Below are 24473 nucleotides of genomic sequence, written 5' to 3'. Positions count from 1 at the left end.
ACCCGACAGTTGAACTGCAAAAGTCAACTCTACTTTGGGTCCGCCTTTCGGGGCTCCCTCTTGAATATTGGGATGAAGCCATTTTCAAATGGATTGGAAACACCTTTGGGCACTATATGGGTGTTGACGACATAACGAGAACCAAATCTAGACTAGCGCTTCTATGTATAGGCTACAATCAACAAGAATATTCCTAACTTCATTACTCTCAAGTATAGGTTGGGAAGCTAGACTCAGGCCCTAGTCTATGAAAATGCTACCCTCTTGTGCTAGAAATATTACAAGGTGGGTCATATAATCTCTCAGTGCAAAGTTCAAGACCCCAATCCTCTTAAGCTCAAAGGTCATGCAGTTGAGGAAGGTCCCAGTAATGACATTGCTTCCATGGAGGGACCTGAGACTAGTTGTGATACATCCATAAAAAGGTAAGAAATGAAGGTTCTCTCATGGAATACGAGGGGCCTAAATAACCCGCAAAAGCAGTATGCACTTAAGAATTGTATCTTTCAAAATAAATTTGAGGTCCTCCTTCTCCAGGAGGTCAAAATGATTGAAGCTCCCTTTACTTTCATTTTTGGAAAAAATTGGCCTGGGGTTGAGTTCTTCATTAGTGATGCTAGCGGGGCCTTTGGCAGTTTAGTCACTATGTGGGACCCCTCTAGGTTCTCTAGTAGCCTGATTACCTCTTCTGCCAACTTTGTTGTCTCCAGGCTCTCTTTTGCTCTAGGATCCTGGTTCCTCATTAATGTTTATGCCCCTAATGTTAGATTGGGCAGGCTATCTCTTTGGAATGATATTTCTGTTCTTCTTCATAATGATCCCAATGCCCATTGGATGATTATGGAGGAGTTCAATTCTCCGCTTTTCCCTTGTGAAAAATTGGGAGGTCTTCAGGAGTACTCTGGCAGCATGATAGACCTAGTAGATTTCATAAGTAGGAATGGTTTATTTGATGTGGACCTAATTGGCCAAAGATTCACCTGGTCCAATCTTAGAAAAGGAAATAACTTTATCCAGGTTAGATTAGATATATTTCTCATCTTGGGAAATTGGGGTATTGGTTCCAATGTGAAACTCTCAGCCCTCCCCAGAATGGTTTCTGACCATAATCCCCTTCTTCTTTCCAATACCACCCATTGTTATAGATTGCATTAAATGCTGGTGGAATACTAATATCCCTGGAACACCAATGTATCAGGTTGCCCAAAAATTAGACTTGATCAGATAGAATGTTAGGGGCTAGAATAAAAAATACTTTTGGTGATATTTTTGTTCAGAGAAAAGAAATCAGTAGCAAGCTGGCAACTATTCAGGAACAAATTGATCAAGGGGATCTCCTTGAAGTGACCCACCTTGAGGAGGCCACTTTGAGATGGAAATGGAATGAGAACTCTACTAAGGAGGAACTATATTGGAAACAAAAATCTCAGGTTCAATGGTTAAAAGAGGGAGATAAAAATATTGTCTTCTTTCATAGATCGGCTAATATCCACAAGAGCAGGAACCACATTTCTTGTTTAAAGGATGACCACAATCAGGATGTCAAAGATGAAGAAAGCTTGGGAAACATGACAACTGGAGACCTTGTCCTTGATGAGAACCTCCTTTATTGCCTCCCCTCCCCCCTCACAATGGAAGACAGTGAACCTATCATGACCCCAGTTTCTGAGGATGAAGTTAGGAATGTGGTGTTTTCTATGGGCGCCTTCAAATCTTTGGGCCTTGATGGCTTCCCCCTCACTTTCTTCTAGGAATTTTGGGATTTGGTTGGTTCTAATGTGGTTCTTGCTACTAAATATTTCTTCAAATCTGGAAAGCTTCTCAATAAGTTAAACAACGCCTTCATTGCTTTGGTCCCTAAAATTCAGGAGCCTCCTCTCTAAAAGACTTTTGCCCAATCAATCTATGCAACACTATTTACAATATCTTCACCAAAGTCTTGGTCAATCGACTTAAACCCTTTTTGGACTCCCTCATCAGTCCGAGTTAGAAGGGGTTTGTCCCTAGTAGACAAATCCTTGATGCGGCCATCTCTACTCATGATATCATTCATTCTGTGGACAAAAATCATAAACCTGGTGTGGTGCTAAAATTAGATATCTCTAAGGCCTATGATAGAGTGAAATGGAGCTTTCTTTTTAAAGTTTTGCAAAAGCTTGGTGTTGGGGGAAAGTTGCTAAACCTTATTAGGGAATGCATAACTATGACTAACTATTTTGTCCTTTTGAATGGGTGCCCTCAGGAGACCTTTGGGGTCTCTAGGGGGCCAAGACAAGGTGACCCTCTTTCACCCTACCTCTTTATTATTTTAGTTGAAGTTTGGGCCAAAAATTTCAACTCTATGGTTAATAGAGGGGTCCTCTTGGGAATCAAACTTGCTTCCACTGTTCCTCCTTCTATTCTACAGCAGTTTGTGGATGACACCATTCTCTTTGAGTCTCTTCGGTGGTTGAGTCCAGGGGATGGAAATCCTTTCTCAACCAGTATGTGGATGCCTCAGGTCAACACATTAAATATGATAAAAGCAATATCTACTTCTTTCACACCACTGACAAACTTCAAGATAAAATTTGAATGATCCTTGGTTGTCAAATGGCCTCCCTCCTAGGTATTTACCTTGGTTTACCTCTAACTATCAAGGATGTCTCCAACTCCTTTTGGGTGACTATCCTAGACAAAACGCAAGAAAAGCTAGTTGGGTGGAAGGAAAGGTTCCTCAGTAGTGTGGGGAACCTTCACCTGTTGGATTTGTCCCTGCAAGGTATCCCTGCCTACTTCCTTTCCCTCTTCAAAATTTTTGCTGCCATGGCTGAAAAATTGGAAATTATCCAAAGAACTTTCCTTTAGACTGGGATGGAAGAAAATAAAAGGCTTGCTCTTGTGGGTTGGGATAAATTCTGCTAACCAAAATTGAAGGGGGGACTAGGTGTTCATAAAATTACCCACTTAAACAAGGCTCTCATGACCAAAACGACCTGGAAGATTCTTCACAAGGACTTAGATTGGGGTCATATTATGAGGGCTAAATATCTTGGCAATGGCAATTTTCTCTTTTCTTTAAATGAAGATGAATTCCCAAGAGGGTCTAAAATTTGGAATAATATTATCAACTATAGGGACCCCATCTCCTAGGGCATGAAGTGGCTTATTTGCAATGACAGAAATATTATTTTCCAGGAGGATTGTTGGCTTGGGTAAAAACCCCTCATAGCTTCCCCCTCCCTGAGAATGATTGAGGATACTATTACAAGATTATTTGGGGAAAATCTCTCTGACTACTTCCTCAACAACACCTGGAAGACTATGGTGGATTGTTGTTTTGATCAACCTCTTTTGCTTCCTGTTGCTAGTGCATTGCAGAAGCTTTTGGCTGAGACCTTTCTCCCTCTCTTTCCTTGGGAGGAAAAATCCATTTGGAAATGGGACCCCTCCAGGGATTTCTTTGTATTGCTTACAATAGCCTGCTAAGGGAACCCATCTCACTTATTAATTGGAAAGAGGTTTGGAATCCTCAACTCATCCCTAAGATCAATTTCTTCTAGTGGACTGCTCTACACAACAAAATTCTAACTCAGGACAACTTGGCTAAGAGAGGATTTTAGTTCCCTAATAGATGTGTCCTTTATAAAAAGGATATTGAAATCTGCCCCCATCTTTTCCTACATTGTGCCTTTGCCAAAGGCCTTTGGGGGATGGTCTGTCACAAGCTTAACATTTGTTGGACCATGAATGAGAACATGTCACATTTGATGCAAGAGTTTGGGGGCCCCTCCTCCAACCCTCTTGTCCGCCAACTTTGGAGACAAATTCCCCCACACCTCTGTTGGAGCATCTAGAAGGAAAGGATTAACATAATCTTCAGGGACAAGGAGGCCTCTCTAGAATTTGTCTTTACCGATTTCTTAAAGCTCATCCTAGAGAACATTTCTGTTGCTAGGGTTAAAGTGCCACCCAATCCTCCCTCAAAATGGGATTGGGAGATCGCTCATAGTTGGAACCTCCCTATCTCCTTTTCTCACTTTGATGGCTATAAACATCTCCTAATTCATAATACCTTTTGGTTCCCCCCTATTACTGGCTGCTACAAACTCAATTTTGATGGGGCAACTCGTCTGGGCCTTGCGGTTGGGGGAGGTGTTTATCTGAATGACCACTCTAGTAATCAAGCGGAAGTTATGGCCTTGGCTTGGGGGGTCTATTTTTCTCTCTCCATGGGCATAAAGAATTTGGACATTGAAGGGGACTCTAAGCTCATAATTGATGTTGTCAAAGGGTGAAATAGACTCAACTAGACTATTGAAGGTATCATCAGGGATATTCTTAGGCTCATATCTGGGCTTGACTCCTTCCGCATCATGCATGTGTATAGGGAAGGAAATGGGGTTGTTGATACCCTGGCAGCCCTAGGATTATCAAACACTGGCCTAAGCTGCTGGAGGAACCATAACTCCTTGCCTCCCCATGTTAACTCCCTCTTGAAGGGTGAAGGTATCAAATATCATTCCTATGATGATGCTCTTATTTAGCCTCCTTTTGTACTTCCACTTGACTCTCTAGGGTCTTGGGAGGAATTATTTTTTGAATTTGAATATGGGAAATATGTTGATGAATACCATAAACAGTTGGATGAGATGGACTACCGACATGGCCACCAAAGGTGTGGTGTATGCAGTAATCATTTTTTGGTATGCTTTTTGGGGTTATCTCCTTATGATGAATTGGAAGGGTGATGACATGTTAGGAAATTGGCCTCATTGGATTGTTTTCAAGGCTCATCGTATGCAAATTAAGCCACGTGCCACTGGTATCATTTTTAATCGAACTAGCTTCAATTGCATAATTTTTTCATACGCGCCTAAGGTCTTGTCTCAAGTTATGATTAATGAATCACACAAGTTCCCTATTTCCAAGGTCATCAATGGCAATAATTCCACTTTTTGGTGCCTTGATAGCCTCCTTAGGCTTAATTTATCCAACCCCTATGAAATAATTATTTCTATTTCCTCTAAAATTTGTATTCTCAACATTCTCTGTGTGGATTTTCTTATGTCTTCTGCTAAACAAGAGCTCTTTGTCTTGGGTATCGGGGGTGATAGAGTGTGATACAAACCTGATAAGCCAAATGACTTTAAGAATGATACTCTGGTTTAGAAAAATTGCATTGAAGGAGGGGTTGTTGATTTCATGGAGTGCCTTTGTGGCCATGATGAGCATCTCTCAACTCAGTTTGTGGCCTCTTGGGCTGGGAGAAGGGTCATGATTGGGGGTGTCTCTTTTGAGGTCTTGGAGGACTCAATTGATCAAGTGACAAGCCTCTTGCTGGAAGGGAGAAAGTGGAAGAGGACCAACCATGTGTCCAATAGTGAAGGTTTGAAACGTTTCTTTAGAAACAAAGAGGAATCGATGAAAATGCAAGGTGGTTTTTCCCGTAAGGAGCTAAAGCACCCCTGGAATCAAATATGCCTGATGATAATGAAATACTTTATGTTGGAAGTTCTCTTCAAAGTATTTTACTAATACCACTTGCTTTTCTCAACCACTTCCATAATGATGACCTGATTTGTTTACTGTTGTTCTTATTGCATTCTTTAGAAATTTCTATTAGAGAAGCCCTAGACCCCAAAAATGGGGATAAGTCGCCTATCTCGCTTCACCAAGGCCTTATTTATAGGCTCTACAATTTCTATCTGTCTCTCTGCCCACCTAGGAACCTTATGCTGGTTCAACTCTCTATTACATGTAATGCCCACCAAAATACCCTAAAGAAACTAAACAATAATATACAAATGGAGATAATTTTTTTCTTAATTAACACCTAATAACAACTAATGCAACATATAACATCTCCATCTATTTACATTCATTAACCAATTAACCAGTATGAACATACATCATTGCTCATTTCATCAAATAACGCAAGCGGAAATAACACGACATCAATAATATTTCTCTAGGGTACTTTAACATCATTACTTAATTAGCCAAAGTTGGGTTTAAGGAACATTGGTTCTATGAACAAATCTTTATTAGCCAAACAAATATGGAGTTTCAAAGGGGAGGAAAGAGAATGGAACTCTATCTGGAAAAACAAATATCTCTATATGCAACCTTCTAAGGAAGAATTCTTTGATAACTCTTTCACTGTTGAAGGATCCGCTATATGGAATGTTGTGCAATCTGCTAAAAGCTGGGCTGCTACTGGCAGAACTTGGAACCTTGGGGATGGGAGGAGAATAAGATTTTGGGAAGATAGATGGATCCTGGATAAACCTTTGGAGGAAATTCCAATCCTTAAAGATTGGAAAGACCGGTCCAAAAGCATGTATGGTGAAAAGGTTAGAGATTACTGGATAAATGGGAACTGGATTGATTTTAGCCAGCAGTGTTCGGGGCTTAAGTTCCTTCATATTGCTCTCTCTACTAAAATCCCTAGAGACAACAAAGATGATAGATTGATATGGAGGGAAACCCTGGATGGGATTTATTTTGTTTCCTCTGCTGTGGCTATTCACAATGACCCGGTGGAAGAAATTCCCATCTGGGCTAAAGTTTGGAACAAGAAGTTAGTTCCAAAGGTCAATATCTTCTTCTGGATTTTCATCCAAAATAAGGTATTAACCTTGGACAATCTTCATAAAAAAGGTATTATTTTTCCTAATAGGTGCTCTCTTTGTTGCAGGGAAGAAGAGACGGCTTGCCACATTCTTAACCAATGCACTTTTAGCCAGGATATCTGGAAAATCATCCTAACCAGGTGGAACCTAAGCTGGGTTTTCCCGAACTCCTTTAGGGACTCTTGGTAGCAATGGCATTGCCCTAATTATAATCCTAAAATTGTGTAGACTTGGAGACTTACTCTGTCGATTGTTATCTGGAATATCTAGAAAGAGCGCAACAACAGGATTTTTAGGGATAAAAGGGTTATTCCTGAAGTAGTTGCAGATAAAATCTTTACGAGTATTTTTGAATGCCTCTATTGCACTGATCAGGGACCTGCTGCTAAAGATGATTTTAAAGATAGGTGGAACCTTTCTACCACTACTTCTAGCAAGGAGACTGGAAGAGAAGGTCTGGCCTGGTGCTTTCCTCCTCAGGGATGGATTAAGGCTAACTTTGATGGGGCTTCTAAAGGGAATCCAAGTAAAGTTGGATACGGGGGCATTGTTAGGAATTTTGCTGGAAGTTGTCTTAAGGCGATGGTTGCACCTCTGGGGAATCAAACTAGCCATTTTGTCGAAGCCTCTGCCACCCTGAACACCTTAATTATAGCTAAAAATCTAAATTATGATAAATTATGGCTTGAGGGAGATTCACTTAATATCATTAAGTGTTTAAAGGGGGAATTGGAGCCTTCTTGGTCTATTGAAAATATCATCATGAAAGCTAGGGAGATCATTGCAAGTTTCAAAGAAATTATTATTCAACATGCTTTTAGAGAAAAAAACAGTGTTGCAGATTGTTTAGCAAATTTTGGGGTTAACTCTGATTCCCAAATGATTTGGCATGAGGAGGATCTCAATTTAAACATTAAAGAGTTCCTTAGAAAGGACCGTTATATGGGGAGAGAAGGACAATTTAATCATGACAAGTAAAAAGCATCATTTATGCCTTGCTGGAAAGGCCATCATTACTTGGCATTGCGGCAGATCTTCAACAACCTTTAATAATCTGATGCACGCTTTGTGGGTTACTCAGTTCAAAAACTTGAGCAACATCAGGAAAGAAGGTTTTAATTTGCAGAGAAACAGAGCAGATAGCCTGTATACGAAGATGGGAGGAGACCTAAGGCAGGAAGAACCAGACAATACATCGACTTGGAAAGTGATGCCAAAAGTCTGGGCGAAATTGGAGAAGGGCTCTCTCACCAGCTTCATGGAGATGCTCGTGGACTATGACAAAGGTAGGGTTAACCTAGCCATTTCTAAGATTTCAAAAAACTGGTCTAATGGCTCTTTTAAAATTTATGGAGTTAAGTTTAAGCTAGATGCTGGGCTCATATCCACTGTGACTGGCATGCCCCACACTAGGCTTAATTTCTTTCAAGACCTTAAATTCTCCAACAACACGGTCAATCTATTCCCATGAAAAGAGAAAGAGAGGGTTAAAATTGGCAAAGCCACTGGGAGCTAATACGAAGCTGCAAACATCAAGAAGCTATGGGGCTGGGTTTTGCATGCAATTATGGAATACATCACGATTGAAGGCCATTTCTCCAAGGCCCACACCTACCACTCCGTGCTCTTAAACCATTTCAGACACAACAAAAAGGTATCCCTGCCCTACTACCTTTTTCGGTCCCTCTCCAGGTCCCTCAATAAACACAGGAATAACCCTGCCAGCCCGATTCTCCATTGCAGGCTTCTGCTGCTCATCTATGAGCATTGCAAAACCCTTGCCTTACTAGAAAATAAGAGGATTTCTGCCTCTCTGGGCAAGAGAAAGATGGAAGAGGGAGAAACCAGCAAGGAGAAGGCGTCCTCTAGTAAAAAAAGGAAAAGTGTTCTTGGGTTGGAAATAGAGGAAATAGTTAAGGAAAGCAGCGGAATGGAGACGGACGACTCCAATGGTGAAGATAGATGGAAAGACGAGGAGCTGGGTAATGAGGAAGAAAGTGGGGATAATGAGTCTAGTCATGAAAGACCTATCCTCAGTGATTGCCTTGGTAAGGACAACAACCATCTGATGGAAGAAGTGGATCTCAAGGATAACGAGGAAACCGAAGTGAATTCTGAGAAGGAAACAAACAAAGATTCTGAGAAGGACCTGACTAAGGACAGGGATAGCGAGGATAAGGAATGTGCTGGTAAAGGGCTTATCCTGGATAACCTCAAGAAATGCTCTGAGGCGAGAATGGATTACGATAGATGGACCTATGAGATCCTGAAAAACCCAAAAAAAAAGGGAATAAACTCGGATGAGAAGAGGGAGGATGAAAACAGAGAGCAGATTAAATGGAAGCAGGAAATGGAGAATAAGGTAAAATCGCTGGAAGAGGGAAAAGAAGCGATGAAAAATCTGATGGGCATTATCCCAAGTATCCTCTCTACCATCACTAAAAACCTAGAGGACATCGCCAAGGTCTTTGATCAGACTTGCACTCTGAATCCAGTTGTGGATCTTGACCTGGATGATGAGACCATCTAGACTGGAAGCGGCGATGCTACTCCGGTGGGCGGTACTACGAAGAGAACCAGGGCCAGTGTCAAGAAAGTTGTGGCTACTTCCGCAAATGATCCCCCTAACCTCAAAGACAACATCAAAGAGCTACACAAAATTAGCAACACCCTGGCAAAAGCCCTGGAAAAAATCTGAATTCTGGAAGGCCTGCTGGCTTAATGGGGCTTTTTTGGGTTTTCTCTGATTTTCTGATGGTTTTTTGTGGTTTTGTTCTTTTCTGTTTCTCGTCGCTTTTGTTGTTTATGCTGTTTAAGTTTTGATTGTAAAGGGTTTCGGGGCCCCTTCAAAACCTGCTTTTTCCTTAATCAAAAATATCATTACTTAATTCATTTCCACAATAACATACTACACACACGATATGTATATTTCACCTTCATTAATGCATCATATTCTAATTCTTTAACCATGAGAAATGCAACCTACAAAATTACTTATTCCTCATGATATGCATAATTTCATTTCTACCAATGCATCTATATGAATCATTCCTATATACTAGATCCAATTACAATCTTCTAACATATTCACTTATTAATCTATGAATATTCCTCTTTCAAGTTTATTTAACATTCTAACTAGCCTCTAAACATTCCATGAAATAATACAACTAATCCATAATGCAATTCCATTCTATTCCAAATATAATCCACTTATTTCCATGATTCATAAGATCACATCTCTAGAATAGTACAAATACTACATCCCTAAATTCCAATTTCCAACTACAATTCATCTTACAAATATGAGTACATTAAATACATCACGAGCATAGCTCTTTCTACTACAAGAATCCATATACTATATACAAGAATGTTACATTACATGCATTCTATCTTATCCATTACATAAATCTGCTACAAGGTACATCCATAGTACATCATGAAGAAGAATCCACATCCACGCAAGAAGAATCCAAGAGAACATCCCAATGGCTAAAAAGCACCAACCTCCCGACCATGTGGAACCAAAGGAACCGCCCCCCGTGCTAGGAGATGACATAAGGTCCCAACACATACTCTAAACCTAAGCTGGCACCTATAACCAAGGAGACTAACCACACAAGGACTCTCAAGAAAGAACTCACACATACAACAAGAATGAACTCCCAGAGGTGTAAAAATCATTAAGACATAAATGCATCCAATAAGCATAATCATAAATCATAAAGGGGAAACACATGTAGGAGTGGAGTGTCATCACATGCCATCCTCATAACATAATAATACAAGGAACTAGCCTGAAGGACATGTGGAGCCATCTCAACTTGTGAGAGACTAAGGGAGATTAGCTTACTGTCTTCACGACCTTCTCATGCTTATCCTAAAAAATCCTCCCTAGGACTAAGTCATGAGGCACAAATCAATTTATCATCTTGTTAATTAATCTAACTACCCAACCCATCAATTATTATGTTATCACTTATTTACAAATCACGGAAAGCTTCAATGTGCCCTGGTGGTCTAGACTTCATGCAACCTTACAAGGAACCTCATGCAAGCCTATCTCTCGTGACCCCGATCATCACAAGGAAGCCCACTCCTCCTAACATGGCCCAACAATAAATCACAAGAGGCTCTACCACATAATTACATTAGAATAATACTCAATGCAGCCAACAACTTCCACACATACTCTTACAACATAAGCAAGGCTACAACAACATCAATATAGAAAAATGAGCCTCTTGGCTAGCAATAAACAAGGGCATATCAAGCCATAAAATAAGAGATAACATCACATCAAGGCCTACTCACTTGCTAGTCCAAAACAACATAGTAATCATCTCAATCATCCATGGCCTATCCACATGGAAGAGAGTCTAAAATATTCACAATGCATAGAGAAACAAATATACTCAAAACCATCAAAATGCATCAAAACTGATCAAACCCAAAACTAGGAAATATTAACAAACCTCAAATAAAGCCTCTGGTACAAAAACCAATTCGGAAAAATACCTCAGAAATGACCAAAACTGGAAAAACACAAAACACGGACAGCTTAGTGCTTTTGCCCCATAGGACAACGCTTTTGCCAAAAATAACAACGCTTTTGTCAAGAAGAACAATGCGTATGTTTTCAGAATCGCGCATATGTATCCTGAGACAGTGCTTATGTTGCGCAGAGTAGCGCAAATGCAATACAGAATGCTTTTGCATATTAAGACAACGCTTTTGCAGAAACAACTTTTTTGCACAAGACTTACAGAAAACTTAGAAAACTTTCGAGTAAAATAATAAAATCCAAACTTTACAAAAGGGCTCGAAAAACATATGAAAAGAGATGCCCAGAAACAAGGAATACATAGGTATAAACACACCAAGATATCTCAAACTATAAACCAAGATTTAGTCAAATATCTTCATGGCATAAAACAAATAGAACCATTGCAAAACTCATAGAGAATTGAATGAAGACAATCCCAACACAATCACAACTGAAGGACTCACCAAGGGAAAACCTATCTACTCTCATCCAAACTAGGATTAATCAACCAAAGATCTTCACAACAATTTTCATAGAGTCGTGAAATGCCATACATAGGAAAAAACAATATATATATATATATATATATATATATATATATATATATATATATATATATATATATATATATATATATATATATATATATATATATCCCAGCAACTATATAAAAACTCTCATATAATAAAGTTTCCCTCCCAAATATTAACCTTCAACAATAATAAAACTATAGAATAAAGTAATATTTCAACCTAGACCCAAAACAATGCAGACACAATGCATACACAGAGAAGCCATTGAAAACCAAAATGAAAAGTGAAGAACTCCAACCTCCAACTTGAAGTAATGGATTGAAGTTGAAGAAGAGCTCCCACAAGCCAAACCAAATCCAATCCAAGCTCCAGCCAAAACCAAGAGATAAGAAATCCAAAACCAAGAAGAAAACTTGCTGGAGAAATTTCCAGAGAAGAGCCAACCAACCCAAAAAACCTCACAGGAATGAAAATAAAAAGCAACAATAATCCAAAACCCTAGCCTCAATCTCGGTCAATCAAAATATTCCATTTTGGAGTATATTTTACCAACCTACCATATAATATAGTTTATTCACCCATTTTGAATTTAACCAATGAGAGTAAAGGGTAGGTAAAGTAAATAAAATATACTTATCCAGCTAAGTGGGATTTTTTTATTTCTTTATTTAATTTAATGTGTTCATACACCCCACTTAGGAATAAAAGTCAAACTAGTAAATAAATATAAGCTATAAATAAATAATCTAAATGGGGATTAAAATCAAATAAACCAAAAGCTAATAAAATAAATTAAAGAACCAAATAAATATAAGATATCAAATAAATATCAAACCATAGAAGGTCAAATTAAATAATTAAATAATTAAATACCATTAAAGATTAAATCACAAATGTTAAATAAATATTAAACAACAATAAAGCTCATCAATTATTAAATAATCGTAAAATCAATAAATGTTAATTATCAAATAAATATAAATATCAAATAATTAAATATTCAAAACTTATAAATTAAATACATTAAAATAAATATTACCAAATATAAAACTACACATCAAGAGCCACATAATTACTCTAACATAAACAAGTAAATCAACCGGCATAAACTGAACTCGCAATACCAAAAGACCAAGCTTACTAACTGACATTGCGAATTATGCCAAGACGTCGACTACTCACGGTGAACAAATTAGATCTAGAGTATGTGAGGGGAACTCATACCATCTTCGAACCACATAAGCCATTGGAACTAAAGACATGCTCAAACCTGTGAAGCCAGGTGGAGTCGATGTCTGGTACCTGCAAAATCCTGCAAACACAAAACGACAATACAACATATACATATACACATATAGAACAAGCAAGTGATAAAGAATCGCGACGACACGTCCTGCTCGCAATGAGTGATCTCTATCACGAAGATAGTCAAACAATAGTCAAACACATCTCATAAACATCTCATCATGAAGTAGGGTTAGCGTAATCATATTCATCATCAAAACCATGATAAATATAATCTATCAATAATCCATCACATAGTGAGCATGTAAAGTTCATCGGGTACATATATCATCAAATCGCATGATCAATCATGACAGTACCAACATCCATATAGATAATCAAAATAGCATATGTCCAACAGTGTCTAACATCAATCATAAGTCACTAAAGCACATGAATAATCATCATCAAAATATAGTCTAGATAAGTCTATCAAGCATAATATAAAAGTCAACTCTAGTCAAAATAAGTCAAATCAAGGGTGGACACTACATTATGACCTAGCACCCTCTCACGACCTTCTCTTCTGGCCTTGCTATTCCTAGGTTTTTCCAATTCACGCATGATTCCTTTGCGGACGACCAATTCCCCCCCTCTGTTCTATCACTAAAATTACCCACTTTGTACCATCTTCCTCCAGTGGTAAAGATAAGTTTCATACTCCCCCCAAGGGAAGAGGGAAACCTCCGACGAAGTGCAAAATAATTGTCATTGATGACAACTCTTCGTCGGAAGAAATGGAGGAGGAAAACCCCTCTCCAGACATGGAAGGAAGGAGGAGATCCCGCAAACTTGCATCTAAGGGCTCCTCAGAGAAAAAATAAAAAACTCAATGTGTCTATGTTTCCAATAAGGAACATACTGATGACAAGAAGGGGGAAGATCTTAAGGACGTGGACACTTCTGGACCCCCTATGGATGCTGGAAATGCTAAGCTGGAAATGGAACCTATGGACTCAATCAACCTGGTGGACCCGGAGGAGGTCATGAATATGGTGGACCTTGAGGAAATAGGAGCCCAAGTGGTTAGTGCTCCTGATAAGGATGCGACAAAGACGATTGAGATTACCAAGGAGGACAAAGTAGATTTGGCTGTGAAGACTATGCATAACCATGAGTAGAATAGGGAGGGTATTGTTGTTGAGACTGAAATACCCCAGGGGATCCCTACCATGGAGCAAATCCAAAGTATCAGCATGGAGGTCACGATGATCCTAACGTGGATTGAAAGCTTGGGGCCGCTCTTGGATGTGAAGGCCATCATTGATGAGGTCAAAGAGATGAAACTTTGGGTGGAGGTTCGTGATACTCAGATTTTCAATATTAACAAATTCTATCTAGAAGTCCTTCACAGCTCGGCTCTGACTCTCTCCCTCCTAAGAGAGCACACTGCGGACAATGATGTTGATAAGGAAGAGGCCAGGGAACTATATAAGTTCCTCTTTAATGAATGGAACGGGGTCATAAAAATGACAGGGGTTCGCTAGTCAACCCCTTAGGTCTTGTTTTGTTGGTCTTTGGTTGAGTCGGTGTCCCTCGTGTTTTGCTGGTTCGAACTCTTAGCTATTTTTTGGTTTTGAAAGACTTTTAGCTTTTAACTGTGTTCTAGTATTGTAATGGTGTTGTTAATAGTTCATGCTTTGTAAAGGGTTAGTGCCCTAGTTCACTTTCATAATAAAAAAACAATAGTGGATTGCATAAAACACATGAATATTGCAGTATTTTTTTCTAAGAACATTAGAGTTGAGGAAACAAACAAGGGGATAAATTTTAGAGAAATTTCTATAATGTGTCTCATCAAAAAATTTTTATTATATATTGATCATATTTTTTATGTCCTCCTTGGCTCACCCTAATAGTGTCAACCATCTAGACCTCTAGACATAATAAAATTGAAGGATATCAAGGAAACCCTAAAATATTCAACTACCTGTGCACCATCCATTGAAAGATATAATTTTAAAGAGCTATGTTCCTATCCCTTTGAAAGTTACATCAACACCTTTCCTATAAAAAACTAAAATAATTAAATTTGATAAATATAAAGGAAAGGGTGACTCAAAAATTAATATCCTTGAATTCTACATCACTTGTCATGAGGTGTCCCACACAAATGAGTATCTAAATCACCTCTTTCTACATAGCGTAGGGCTACAAGATTTAGAGTGATCTATTAATTTACCCAAGATATAACAAACATATTCCTTGAGCATGTAGAATATTTTTCAAACAATTCTCATACAATATTGAGCATAAAATAATTGTGCTTAATATATGAAATGCTAAAAAAAATGGTGAAATATTTTTGGCCTTTCTCCAATGGTGGTGAAGTTTAATTGGTAGGTTTCCATGTCCTATACCAAAGAATAAATCTATGTGAACCTTAATGCCAAAATAGCCTTATATGAGATTATCAAAGAGGAAGTTCAAATGAAGAAGGCATTAATTTCTAAGGCCTTAGTTAAAATACTTCAAGAGAATCAGATCTTCTTCTACTTCATCTACATATTAAACATTACTATCAAATGGAAACTTGCACTTTTTTTAACATGAACCTCTACACCTCTTTTAACCAACCAAATGGACAATGTTGAGGATGATCGACGTATATTTTCAAATCAATAGTTTCAACTATATTAGTTGAAATTAAATTACAATGAGAACTAGGATCCAAAAGTTCTCTCACTTTTGTTTTCTTCACTTGGAGCTTGAGAATGAATAGTTAGCTAAACACTTCTTGTTTTTATTCACTCCATATTTCCATTGTGACTATGCAACTTAATTTTGCATCACTACCTAAGCTATTTTCTATTTCCATCTCATCTCAACAAGCATCCATGGACTTCTCAAAGTCCTCCTTGGTCCTATTTTTAGGTTGCAACCAAGGGTCTAGCCACTAACATATATTTTTTTGTGACCATTAATCTTAAAATGTGAACAATAATCATAATTTTTTTATTGTCCGCATAATGTTTGTCTTTTTATCTTTCTATTTATTAAATGGTTTTCCTTTTTCTTCCTTAGGTCATTCTTTTGTTGATGTTGTTATTGTTATATGTTTTTAGAAGAATTTAATACATCTTTCCTTCTCTCATCATCAATGTAATGTTCCAACATGCACAACTCATCTAAATCAAATATCTTTATGAGATGGGCTTGATAGGGAGATTTAAGGGCCTTTGGCCTAGTCCTAGTGAGCTGCACAAATGGATTGCAGACGTATGGAGTCCCATTTTGGAGGGGGATGTTCAGATCTATCCCAAGGCTTGAGGGTTTTCTGTGCTTGTCTTTGATAATGTTTGAGACAAGAAGAAAATATTTTGTTATTTCCAATGGAGTTGGGAGGATAAATATATGTTGTTGTTGAAACCTTGGTACCCAACGTTTAATCTTTCCATTGAACCTTTTGACAAAATTCCAACATGGGTAAGACTTGTGAACCTTTTGTCCCAGTTCTGGTTTGATTCTTTTTTTGTCACAATTTGAGATTCTCTAGGTAGATTTTTGGGGGTTGATGAGAGTTCTTCATATTTTCTGCATACTACCTACGCTCATATTCTTGTCGCGATAGACATGATGAAAGATACTCCTGCGAATGTTTCTCTAAAATTTGGAAATAGCGGTTGGTTGCAACTTGTTGATTATGAAGGTATTCCTTTCAAGTGTAGGAGATGTTTCAAAACAGGGCACATTGATGTATATTGTGACAAGAAGAAACAACAGAAGAAAGCTACCTGGTGGTGGGAGGTTTCTTCTTTTCATTATAAGGTGAAAAATAAATGGTGGACACATCAAATTAGGCTTTAGGGAGAGGTGATGAGGAGGTGCAACAAGGAAGAGATGACGGGGAGCTGCAACATGACTTGGTTCTTGAAACTTCAAATGCCTCAAGAGGGTTGAAGGAAAATCTTAGAAACTAAGACAAAATAGATCTACTGAGAAGGAGAGGTCTTATGAGGTTGCATCCAAGGAGGCATCGTTGGATGGTGTTAGGTAGGAGGAAGGGTGGATAGAGGTGAAGGGGAATAGGGGCAAGAGAGGCATGGAAGAAGTTTCTTTTAACATGCTTACTCAGTCACATGATAGGGGCAAGCTAATTAAATCATGATAGGTTGACTTGTTAAAGGGTTTATTCAACTTGATGTATGGTGTTGCAGGGAGGAGGTTGCCTGATTGTAGCCCCACTTGGCTCAGGCAGGTTTACATCCCGAAAATATCAATACAATCTATCACTATTATTGGCAAAAAAAAATTTAAAAATTGAATCTATTAGGTTGTGTTATTTTTTTCAATTTTCTTTATTTATTTGATTATTTCCTTCATATTTTCTCTTCAATTTTAGTGTCCACTTAGTACTATATGTTATATTGGTCTAGTCTTACGATCTTCATATTATTTATTATTTTGATATTGGATCACACAGAACATAATTTGTAATGTTGATGTAATTAATATTCTTTTTATCAAAAAATCAACTTCTTCAAGTTTTTAAACATTTATTCAATAAGTTTCTATATGCAAAATCAAAAAATTAAGTCTAATTCATATGTTAAATTATATTTTCTAATGTACCTATAAATCATTATAGAAAAAAATTATATAAATATTTTTTTACACCTCTCGGCATAACATTACAGTTTTACATAAATATTTTTTTATGCCTCTCAGCATAACACTACAGTGGCACCCACCCATTTTTTTCGGTGTAATTTTAATGATTAGAAATTTAAAAATAAAAAATTAAAGACTAAAATCTAAATTAAAAAGAAACTTTCTATTATTATTATTTATTATAATAATGACTAGAGAGTAGATCATTTAAAAATAAATTTAAGAGTAAAATCTAAATTAAAAAGCAAATTTCTATTATTATTATTTATTAAATATGAAAAAAAATTAAATCTATATTTAAAAGAAACAAATCCAAATTAAAAAACAACTTATTATTATTACTTATTAAATGTAAAAATAAAATAAAAATTTAAATCTACATTTTAAAAAACTTCTAATTTAAAAAATTATGTTTTTAAATCTAGATTTAAAAGAAACTATTTCATATTCTAAGATATGAATTTAAAAATTATATTTTAAAATATAAATTTAAAAGAAACTTCTATTTTTTTTCTTGCAAATCATATATTCTAAAATAAGACTAAATTCTACTAAAAATTAACCATATGAAATTAATTAATCTATGCTAAAAGATAAGAATAAATTATAATAAATATTAACCATATGAATTTAATTAATCTATGTTAAACATAATGATTTTTTAAATTTGATATCTCTTGACGTCCTCTACATAAATTTTATTTATAAAATATAAGTATGCTCTTGAAGTCCTCTACATAAATTTTTTAAATGTGTTATACTCTTCATTTAGTTAAAAATGTCACATCTAGAATTAAAAATTAACACTTCTTTACACATTTTTCAAAAAAATTAATTATCAAATAATTTATCTTCTTTAATTTATTATTTTAAAATATTGTCATTAAATTTATTTTATATATATACAAAAACGCCTATCACAAACTATTAAAATGAATGGTGGTTGCCTCTCTAATCTTATTTTATACAAAAAGCATATGTATTGGCAAAATTCTTTCAAAATAATTTTACTTCAAAAATAATATGTTATGACACCTTTCATAATGATGTGAAATTGGTGTAGATATTTTTTGTTTGTTATCTTCTCAACCGCGCATCAGATTTTTCTTTAGGCTTCGACATATTATAATATTATAATAATAAAATAAAATTTCACTTCAAATCAAAAAGTTCCTAATAATGATGAAGAATGGTGTGTGTCGATAGTCATTCAAATAAGTCAACTCAATTTTTAATTGGTGAAACATTTAATTCATAGGATTAGATGTTATATAAAAAGATAAATTAAAATATATTTAAGATATTTATCAGTAAGAATATTTGTTTATTTAAAAGTGTATTTGATTATTTTGTGAATATTGTATTAATATTTGAGATCATAAGACATATGTTTGTAATTTTGTTTCATATTCAAAGTTATATGCATATAATTTCCAAACATGCATGAGATTTATGTAATTTAATTTTGTAATATGAATGGTTGTGCGCTTTTTATCTTAATATTTGCATACTAATTTCATGATTTTGGAATATGATCATGTATGGAGATCAAGAGTTCAAACATAAAAGAAGGTTGCAATCATTTGAATATATGCAAGTTATACAATATGATTTATATGTACATATACATATATGTTTGTACACTATTATATTACAATGAGAAATGGGCTGCGATAGCTCTTTCTCGGTTGTATATCTCCCAATGAAGTTTCCTTGCAATTTTTATATTAAAGTCTATGCAAATCAACTCGGTAAGAAGACTATTGTTTTTTGTTGCGATATTTTTTCCCTCCTTTTTCTTGTCAACCTACCTCTACATGACACAACTTGGATAAGATAGGAGATGTTTCTGTGTGAGTGAAAATGTGTGCAAATAAAATGATTGAAATACTAAGTTAACAATCTAAGTAAAACACAAATCAATCAAACACTCAAAATAAGGACGCTTAAGAAGGGAAATTAGATTAAATAAAAAGAAAGCAATTAAAATGCAAACCAATAACCCTTCGATTTATGGATATGTGATCAATCTATGCTTCCAAGGGTGCTTGAATGTGGTCCATGATGGTTGGATATACAAAAAACTAAGCTAAATTGGATGGAAAGTGTATGGATGTGAGTAAATAAATTGGCATTATAACGGTATGAAAGCATGAAAGTGGATGGATTGTGAAAGAAAATGAGGGGAGAAGAGGAGACATGAAAATGAGACACTTGTCCTTGAGAAGGGCAAGTGTAATGGAAAAGAGTGACAAGTGCCCTTGAGGACACATGCCTATTTGAGAGAGAGACATCCAAATAAGAAAGTTTCATTCCAAATATCAAGATAATTAGGATATTTTCTCAAATTTTAAGAAATTTCTCCAAATACTAGGAAATTCAAGATATTTGAGAATGTGCACACATATGGGGAGGGAAAGAGGATAAGGTTGACTAAAACCTATAGAATAACATGTGTCCTTGAGGACACTTGCCTATTTGGGAAAGACGCACCCAAATAGGAAGGTTTCATTCAAATATGAAGATATTTCCAAATATTGGGATGTTTAAGATATTTTCCCAAATTTTAGGAATTTCTTCAAATATTAGGAAATTGAAGATATTTTGGGAATTTGCACACATATGGGGAGGGAAAGAGGATAAGGTTGACTAAAACCTATGGTTAGCCAATGGGTAAGGTTTTAGAGTAAGGGTTAAATGAGGGTTAGAGGAGGGTTAGAGTTAGGAGACATGTGAGGAAAAAATAAAATAATTAATTTAATTCAATAATGGGAAAAATGAGGAAATGGACAAAAGATAAATTAAATAGTCAAATTATGCATTTGATTTATTTAATACAAGAAGGAGGTGAATTTAAGTAATTAATTGATTTATGATTGTCAAATAAAAATTAAAAGGGGACTTATTTCCAAATATGAAGATATTTCCCCTAATATAAGATATTTCCCCAAATATAAGATATTTCCCCAAATATAAGATATTTCCCCAAATATTAGGATATTTAAGATATTTTGGAATGTGCACACATATGGGGAGGGAAAGAGGATAAGGTTGACTAAAACCTATGGTTAGCTACGTGGGTTAGGTTTAGAGGAAGGGTTAAATGAGGGATAGAGTTAGGAGACTTGTGGGGGAAATAGAATTAATTAATTTAATTAACTAATTCTATGAGAGAATTAGGAGGAAATGACAAAATGAACTAAATAGTCAAATTATGCATTTGATTTATTTAATAGAAGGGGGTGGATGTAATTAATTAAATGGTTTATGATTGTCAAATAATTAATTAAAAGAAGACTATAGTGTAATTAAATAAAATTAATTAGCTAGAAAGAGGGAACACCAATTAATGAAATAATGTGTAATTATTTAATTAAAGGCATTCAAGATAGTTAAATTCAATTAGTTAAATTAATCAAATTTAGGTGTCTACATTTTGCCCCTCTTCACAGTGGTGCTAAAATATTGTCAGTGCGAAGACCAAAAGACACCAATGACTCAAATAATAAAGAGCGAGAAAATGCCCCAAGTTGAATTGATGATGGATGAAGGATATGTTAGTGATGCCCTAGAAAGAAAAAATAGACGTGGGAAAGAAGAGTGAATGCAAATGCAATGAATGATATACATGAAATGATCATGGAGCATGAGCACCCTTGAAAATGGGTTAGCATGCAGCCAGAACTTATTTTGATTTAGAATTGTATATGAGGCACTGAGGTATGAGCAACCAAGGTGATTTCATAACCAATGCATGGCTTGACGAAACAAACAAACACAAAAAGGTTATTCTAGCACCACAAATAGTTACAAAGAACTTTGCAGGAAACGATGCTAGAGAAACCACAAGAAAAAGACATGCCCTAGTGTAACATGAGATAGTCAAGACCTCATGAGGGAGCAACATGGGACACATCAAGAAAACACATGCAAGCAAAAAGAAACCAAGACCATGCCACAAGTTTTGTATATCATAGCACGCCATGATATAAAGGATCGTGGTGACCGTGAGGAGACAAAACAACAAAGCTCAAATAAAGAAAAACAAAGATAAAAAAGAAATCAAAGCCAACTTGAGTGTCTCAAATACCTTTTTCCAAAAGGATAACTGACAAATGAGATTCGATGTTGTCTGACTAGAGGAAGGATACATCCTGCGCAGACTGGTGATTGGATGAGAGGACATGATGACAAAAAGATATTGGGACAATCTCAATGAGAAATATTCTCAAGGATGATTGTTGAAGAACCAACTGACGGGACATGATCTTGACAACACACGACTGATCAATGCAAAGGATGATACCTAAGGACACATATGTACAAGTGTACCTAGATGGAGACACACGATCAACGCTATGCATAAGACACTATTTACAATCTTGTACAAGAGCTATGGATGATGGATGAGGATCTAGGGATAGATATGATGGTTCCCCAGTCAAGATGAAAAGCCATGAGATATTGATGATTGATTGGGTGTTGGTGATGTGAGAATGATATATCCCAAAACAACACCAAGATTGGATTGATGGTGGATGGAGTGTTGTTGATGTGGGAACTATATATCCTGAAACAACAAAAGGATTGGGAAGGATGCATCCCGATGATGATTATTTGATTGTGATCAAGGCTTGCAGCAAGGCTGGAACAAGACCATGAGTGTGATTGGATGATTTGATTGGTGCTTGACTTTGGATAGCTTAGGGAGATGGATAGGATTTGCATGCGATGGCAGATTGTGAGGAGAAAATAGATTGATTGGATGGATGGCATTGGATTGCATGGGGGTAGCCTAGAGATAAATATCAATGATAGGGGACGTAAGAGGTGATAGAATGATATGATGGGAAGGATTGATAAATGGAGGATACGATGAAAAGGATTTGGAGATAGAAGCATTATGGATGGGGTTGGGAGATGAAAGGATGAGGGATGAAGGGATGGAGGTAGAGGAGGATTGGGAGAGGATCATGTTATGGATGAAGGGATGGAGGAATTCGGAGATAAGGATTGGTGGATGGATGAATTAATGAATGAATGGTGGGTGTGATAGGGTCTCCAGGGACTATGTCACAAAGGGATAAGATGCCCCTTTTAGGATATGTCATTCATGGTGAGGCATTAGGAGGGATATTATAGTATGAATTATAGGAAGATAGGAAGTTGATGGAAGTGGATGGAAGATAGGGTAATGGACGGATAAAGATTATGGAGGTATGTCGAAGGATTACATGGGTGGGAGGAAGGATGGGTGGATAGGAATGAAAATGGAGGAAAAGTGTAATGGGGAATTGGAGGCCAAGAGGTGTCCAAAGCATGTATACATGGTGACATTTTCTTTTTATAAGTATCCAAAGGAGGAGGGAGGAAGTGAAAGGGATAGGATATGATGGGTGTGGTAGGTATATGAAATGGGGGAGATGATGGATGGATGGGTAAAAGAACTTTCCCCCAAGTGTGGAGAACAAAAATATGGAGGGAATTAAATATGACTCTTGTTTGCCAGGTTTTCATCATGGTACTTGTCCAAGGTGCTTGTTTCCCAAGTTTTCACCATTAGATGAATTTTTCTCTTTACTTTTTTTTCTTTTTTCTTTTATTTTTTAATTCTTTGATTTCTAGGAAGAGATTTATGGATGGAGATGGATGAGGATAAATGGATTTAGAAGATAGGTGATAAGGAAGATGGATGGAGTACTCAAGCATCAAGTTTCATATCAAAGTAATAAGAGCCTGTTTGGAGTGATCACTAGATGTTGGTACAACTTTATTAGGAATGAGTGGACTATGCAAAGGCTTGGATTAGATGGCTTTGATGGGAGATATAAGTGATGTAAGCGATATGGTGGTGGAAATTATTTAGACGGAATGATGGAAAATGAGAGTGATAGGGGGATGTTGTCAAGACCAACATTGGCACATGTTGTGGGGGATGTAGGATGAGTGGAGGAGGAATGGAGGGAGCATGTGGATATGATAGAAGAGTAATGATAGGTAGCTTTGGGAGATAGGGACCCAAAATAAATTTAGGAGATGGAGGGAAAGGATGTTTAGCTTGTGGACTAGCAACTTTGGATGCCATTGGATATTTTTCTTTTGGATGCATTGCTTCTTTTTTCTTTGCGATCCACATTGTTTTTACTTTTGCTTTAGCAGGCCTTTGTGGCCTTTGGGATTTATTGTATTGTTTTATCATATCTTTCTTTCTTTGAGCTTGTCATTTTGAGTGGACATGGTCATCTTTATATTGTTGTGGATGTTTAGCTTTATGCATTTGTGATTTGGCATCCAAATTGCTGCTAGTAGCCTTGGAAGGAGTGTGCGAAGGTGTAGGAGTGTTGAACACCCGAAATACTGAGAGGGGTGGGGTGAATCAACATTCCCTTGAACTTATTAAAACTTTTAAATAACCAACCACATAACATTACTTAGCTAAATAATTATCAATATAGCAGATAATAAAGTACACCACATAACACAAAGATTTATACGTAGAAAACCCGAGATGGGAAAAACCATGAAGAGGGTTAACTCTCAGTAATATGTAACCAACTATAGTAATACAAAAACAGGTGGCTCACTGCCGGATGGACTCACTGTCCAAAGTATGATGGCTTATAGCTAATAATACAAAAATGAACTATTATGTTGCATCTATCATATGCATGAGAAACAATTCCAATTAAGTGCATATTCTATATTACAATTTTTGTACAAAACCACTTTCACATTCATAGTCACACCACATATATTGTACACCACATCATATAATAAAAAAGATCCTATCTAAACATTACTCGCTAACTGCATTATATACTAAACATGTCTTCATAAAGTTGTCTTTAACTAGAGTAAAGGATAGGCTCCAAAAATCCTTTA

This window comes from Cryptomeria japonica, chromosome 3 (genome assembly GCF_030272615.1).
Source record: "Cryptomeria japonica chromosome 3, Sugi_1.0, whole genome shotgun sequence".
Lineage (NCBI taxonomy): Eukaryota > Viridiplantae > Streptophyta > Pinopsida > Cupressales > Cupressaceae > Cryptomeria > Cryptomeria japonica.
This window is presented reverse-complemented; position numbering follows the sequence as displayed.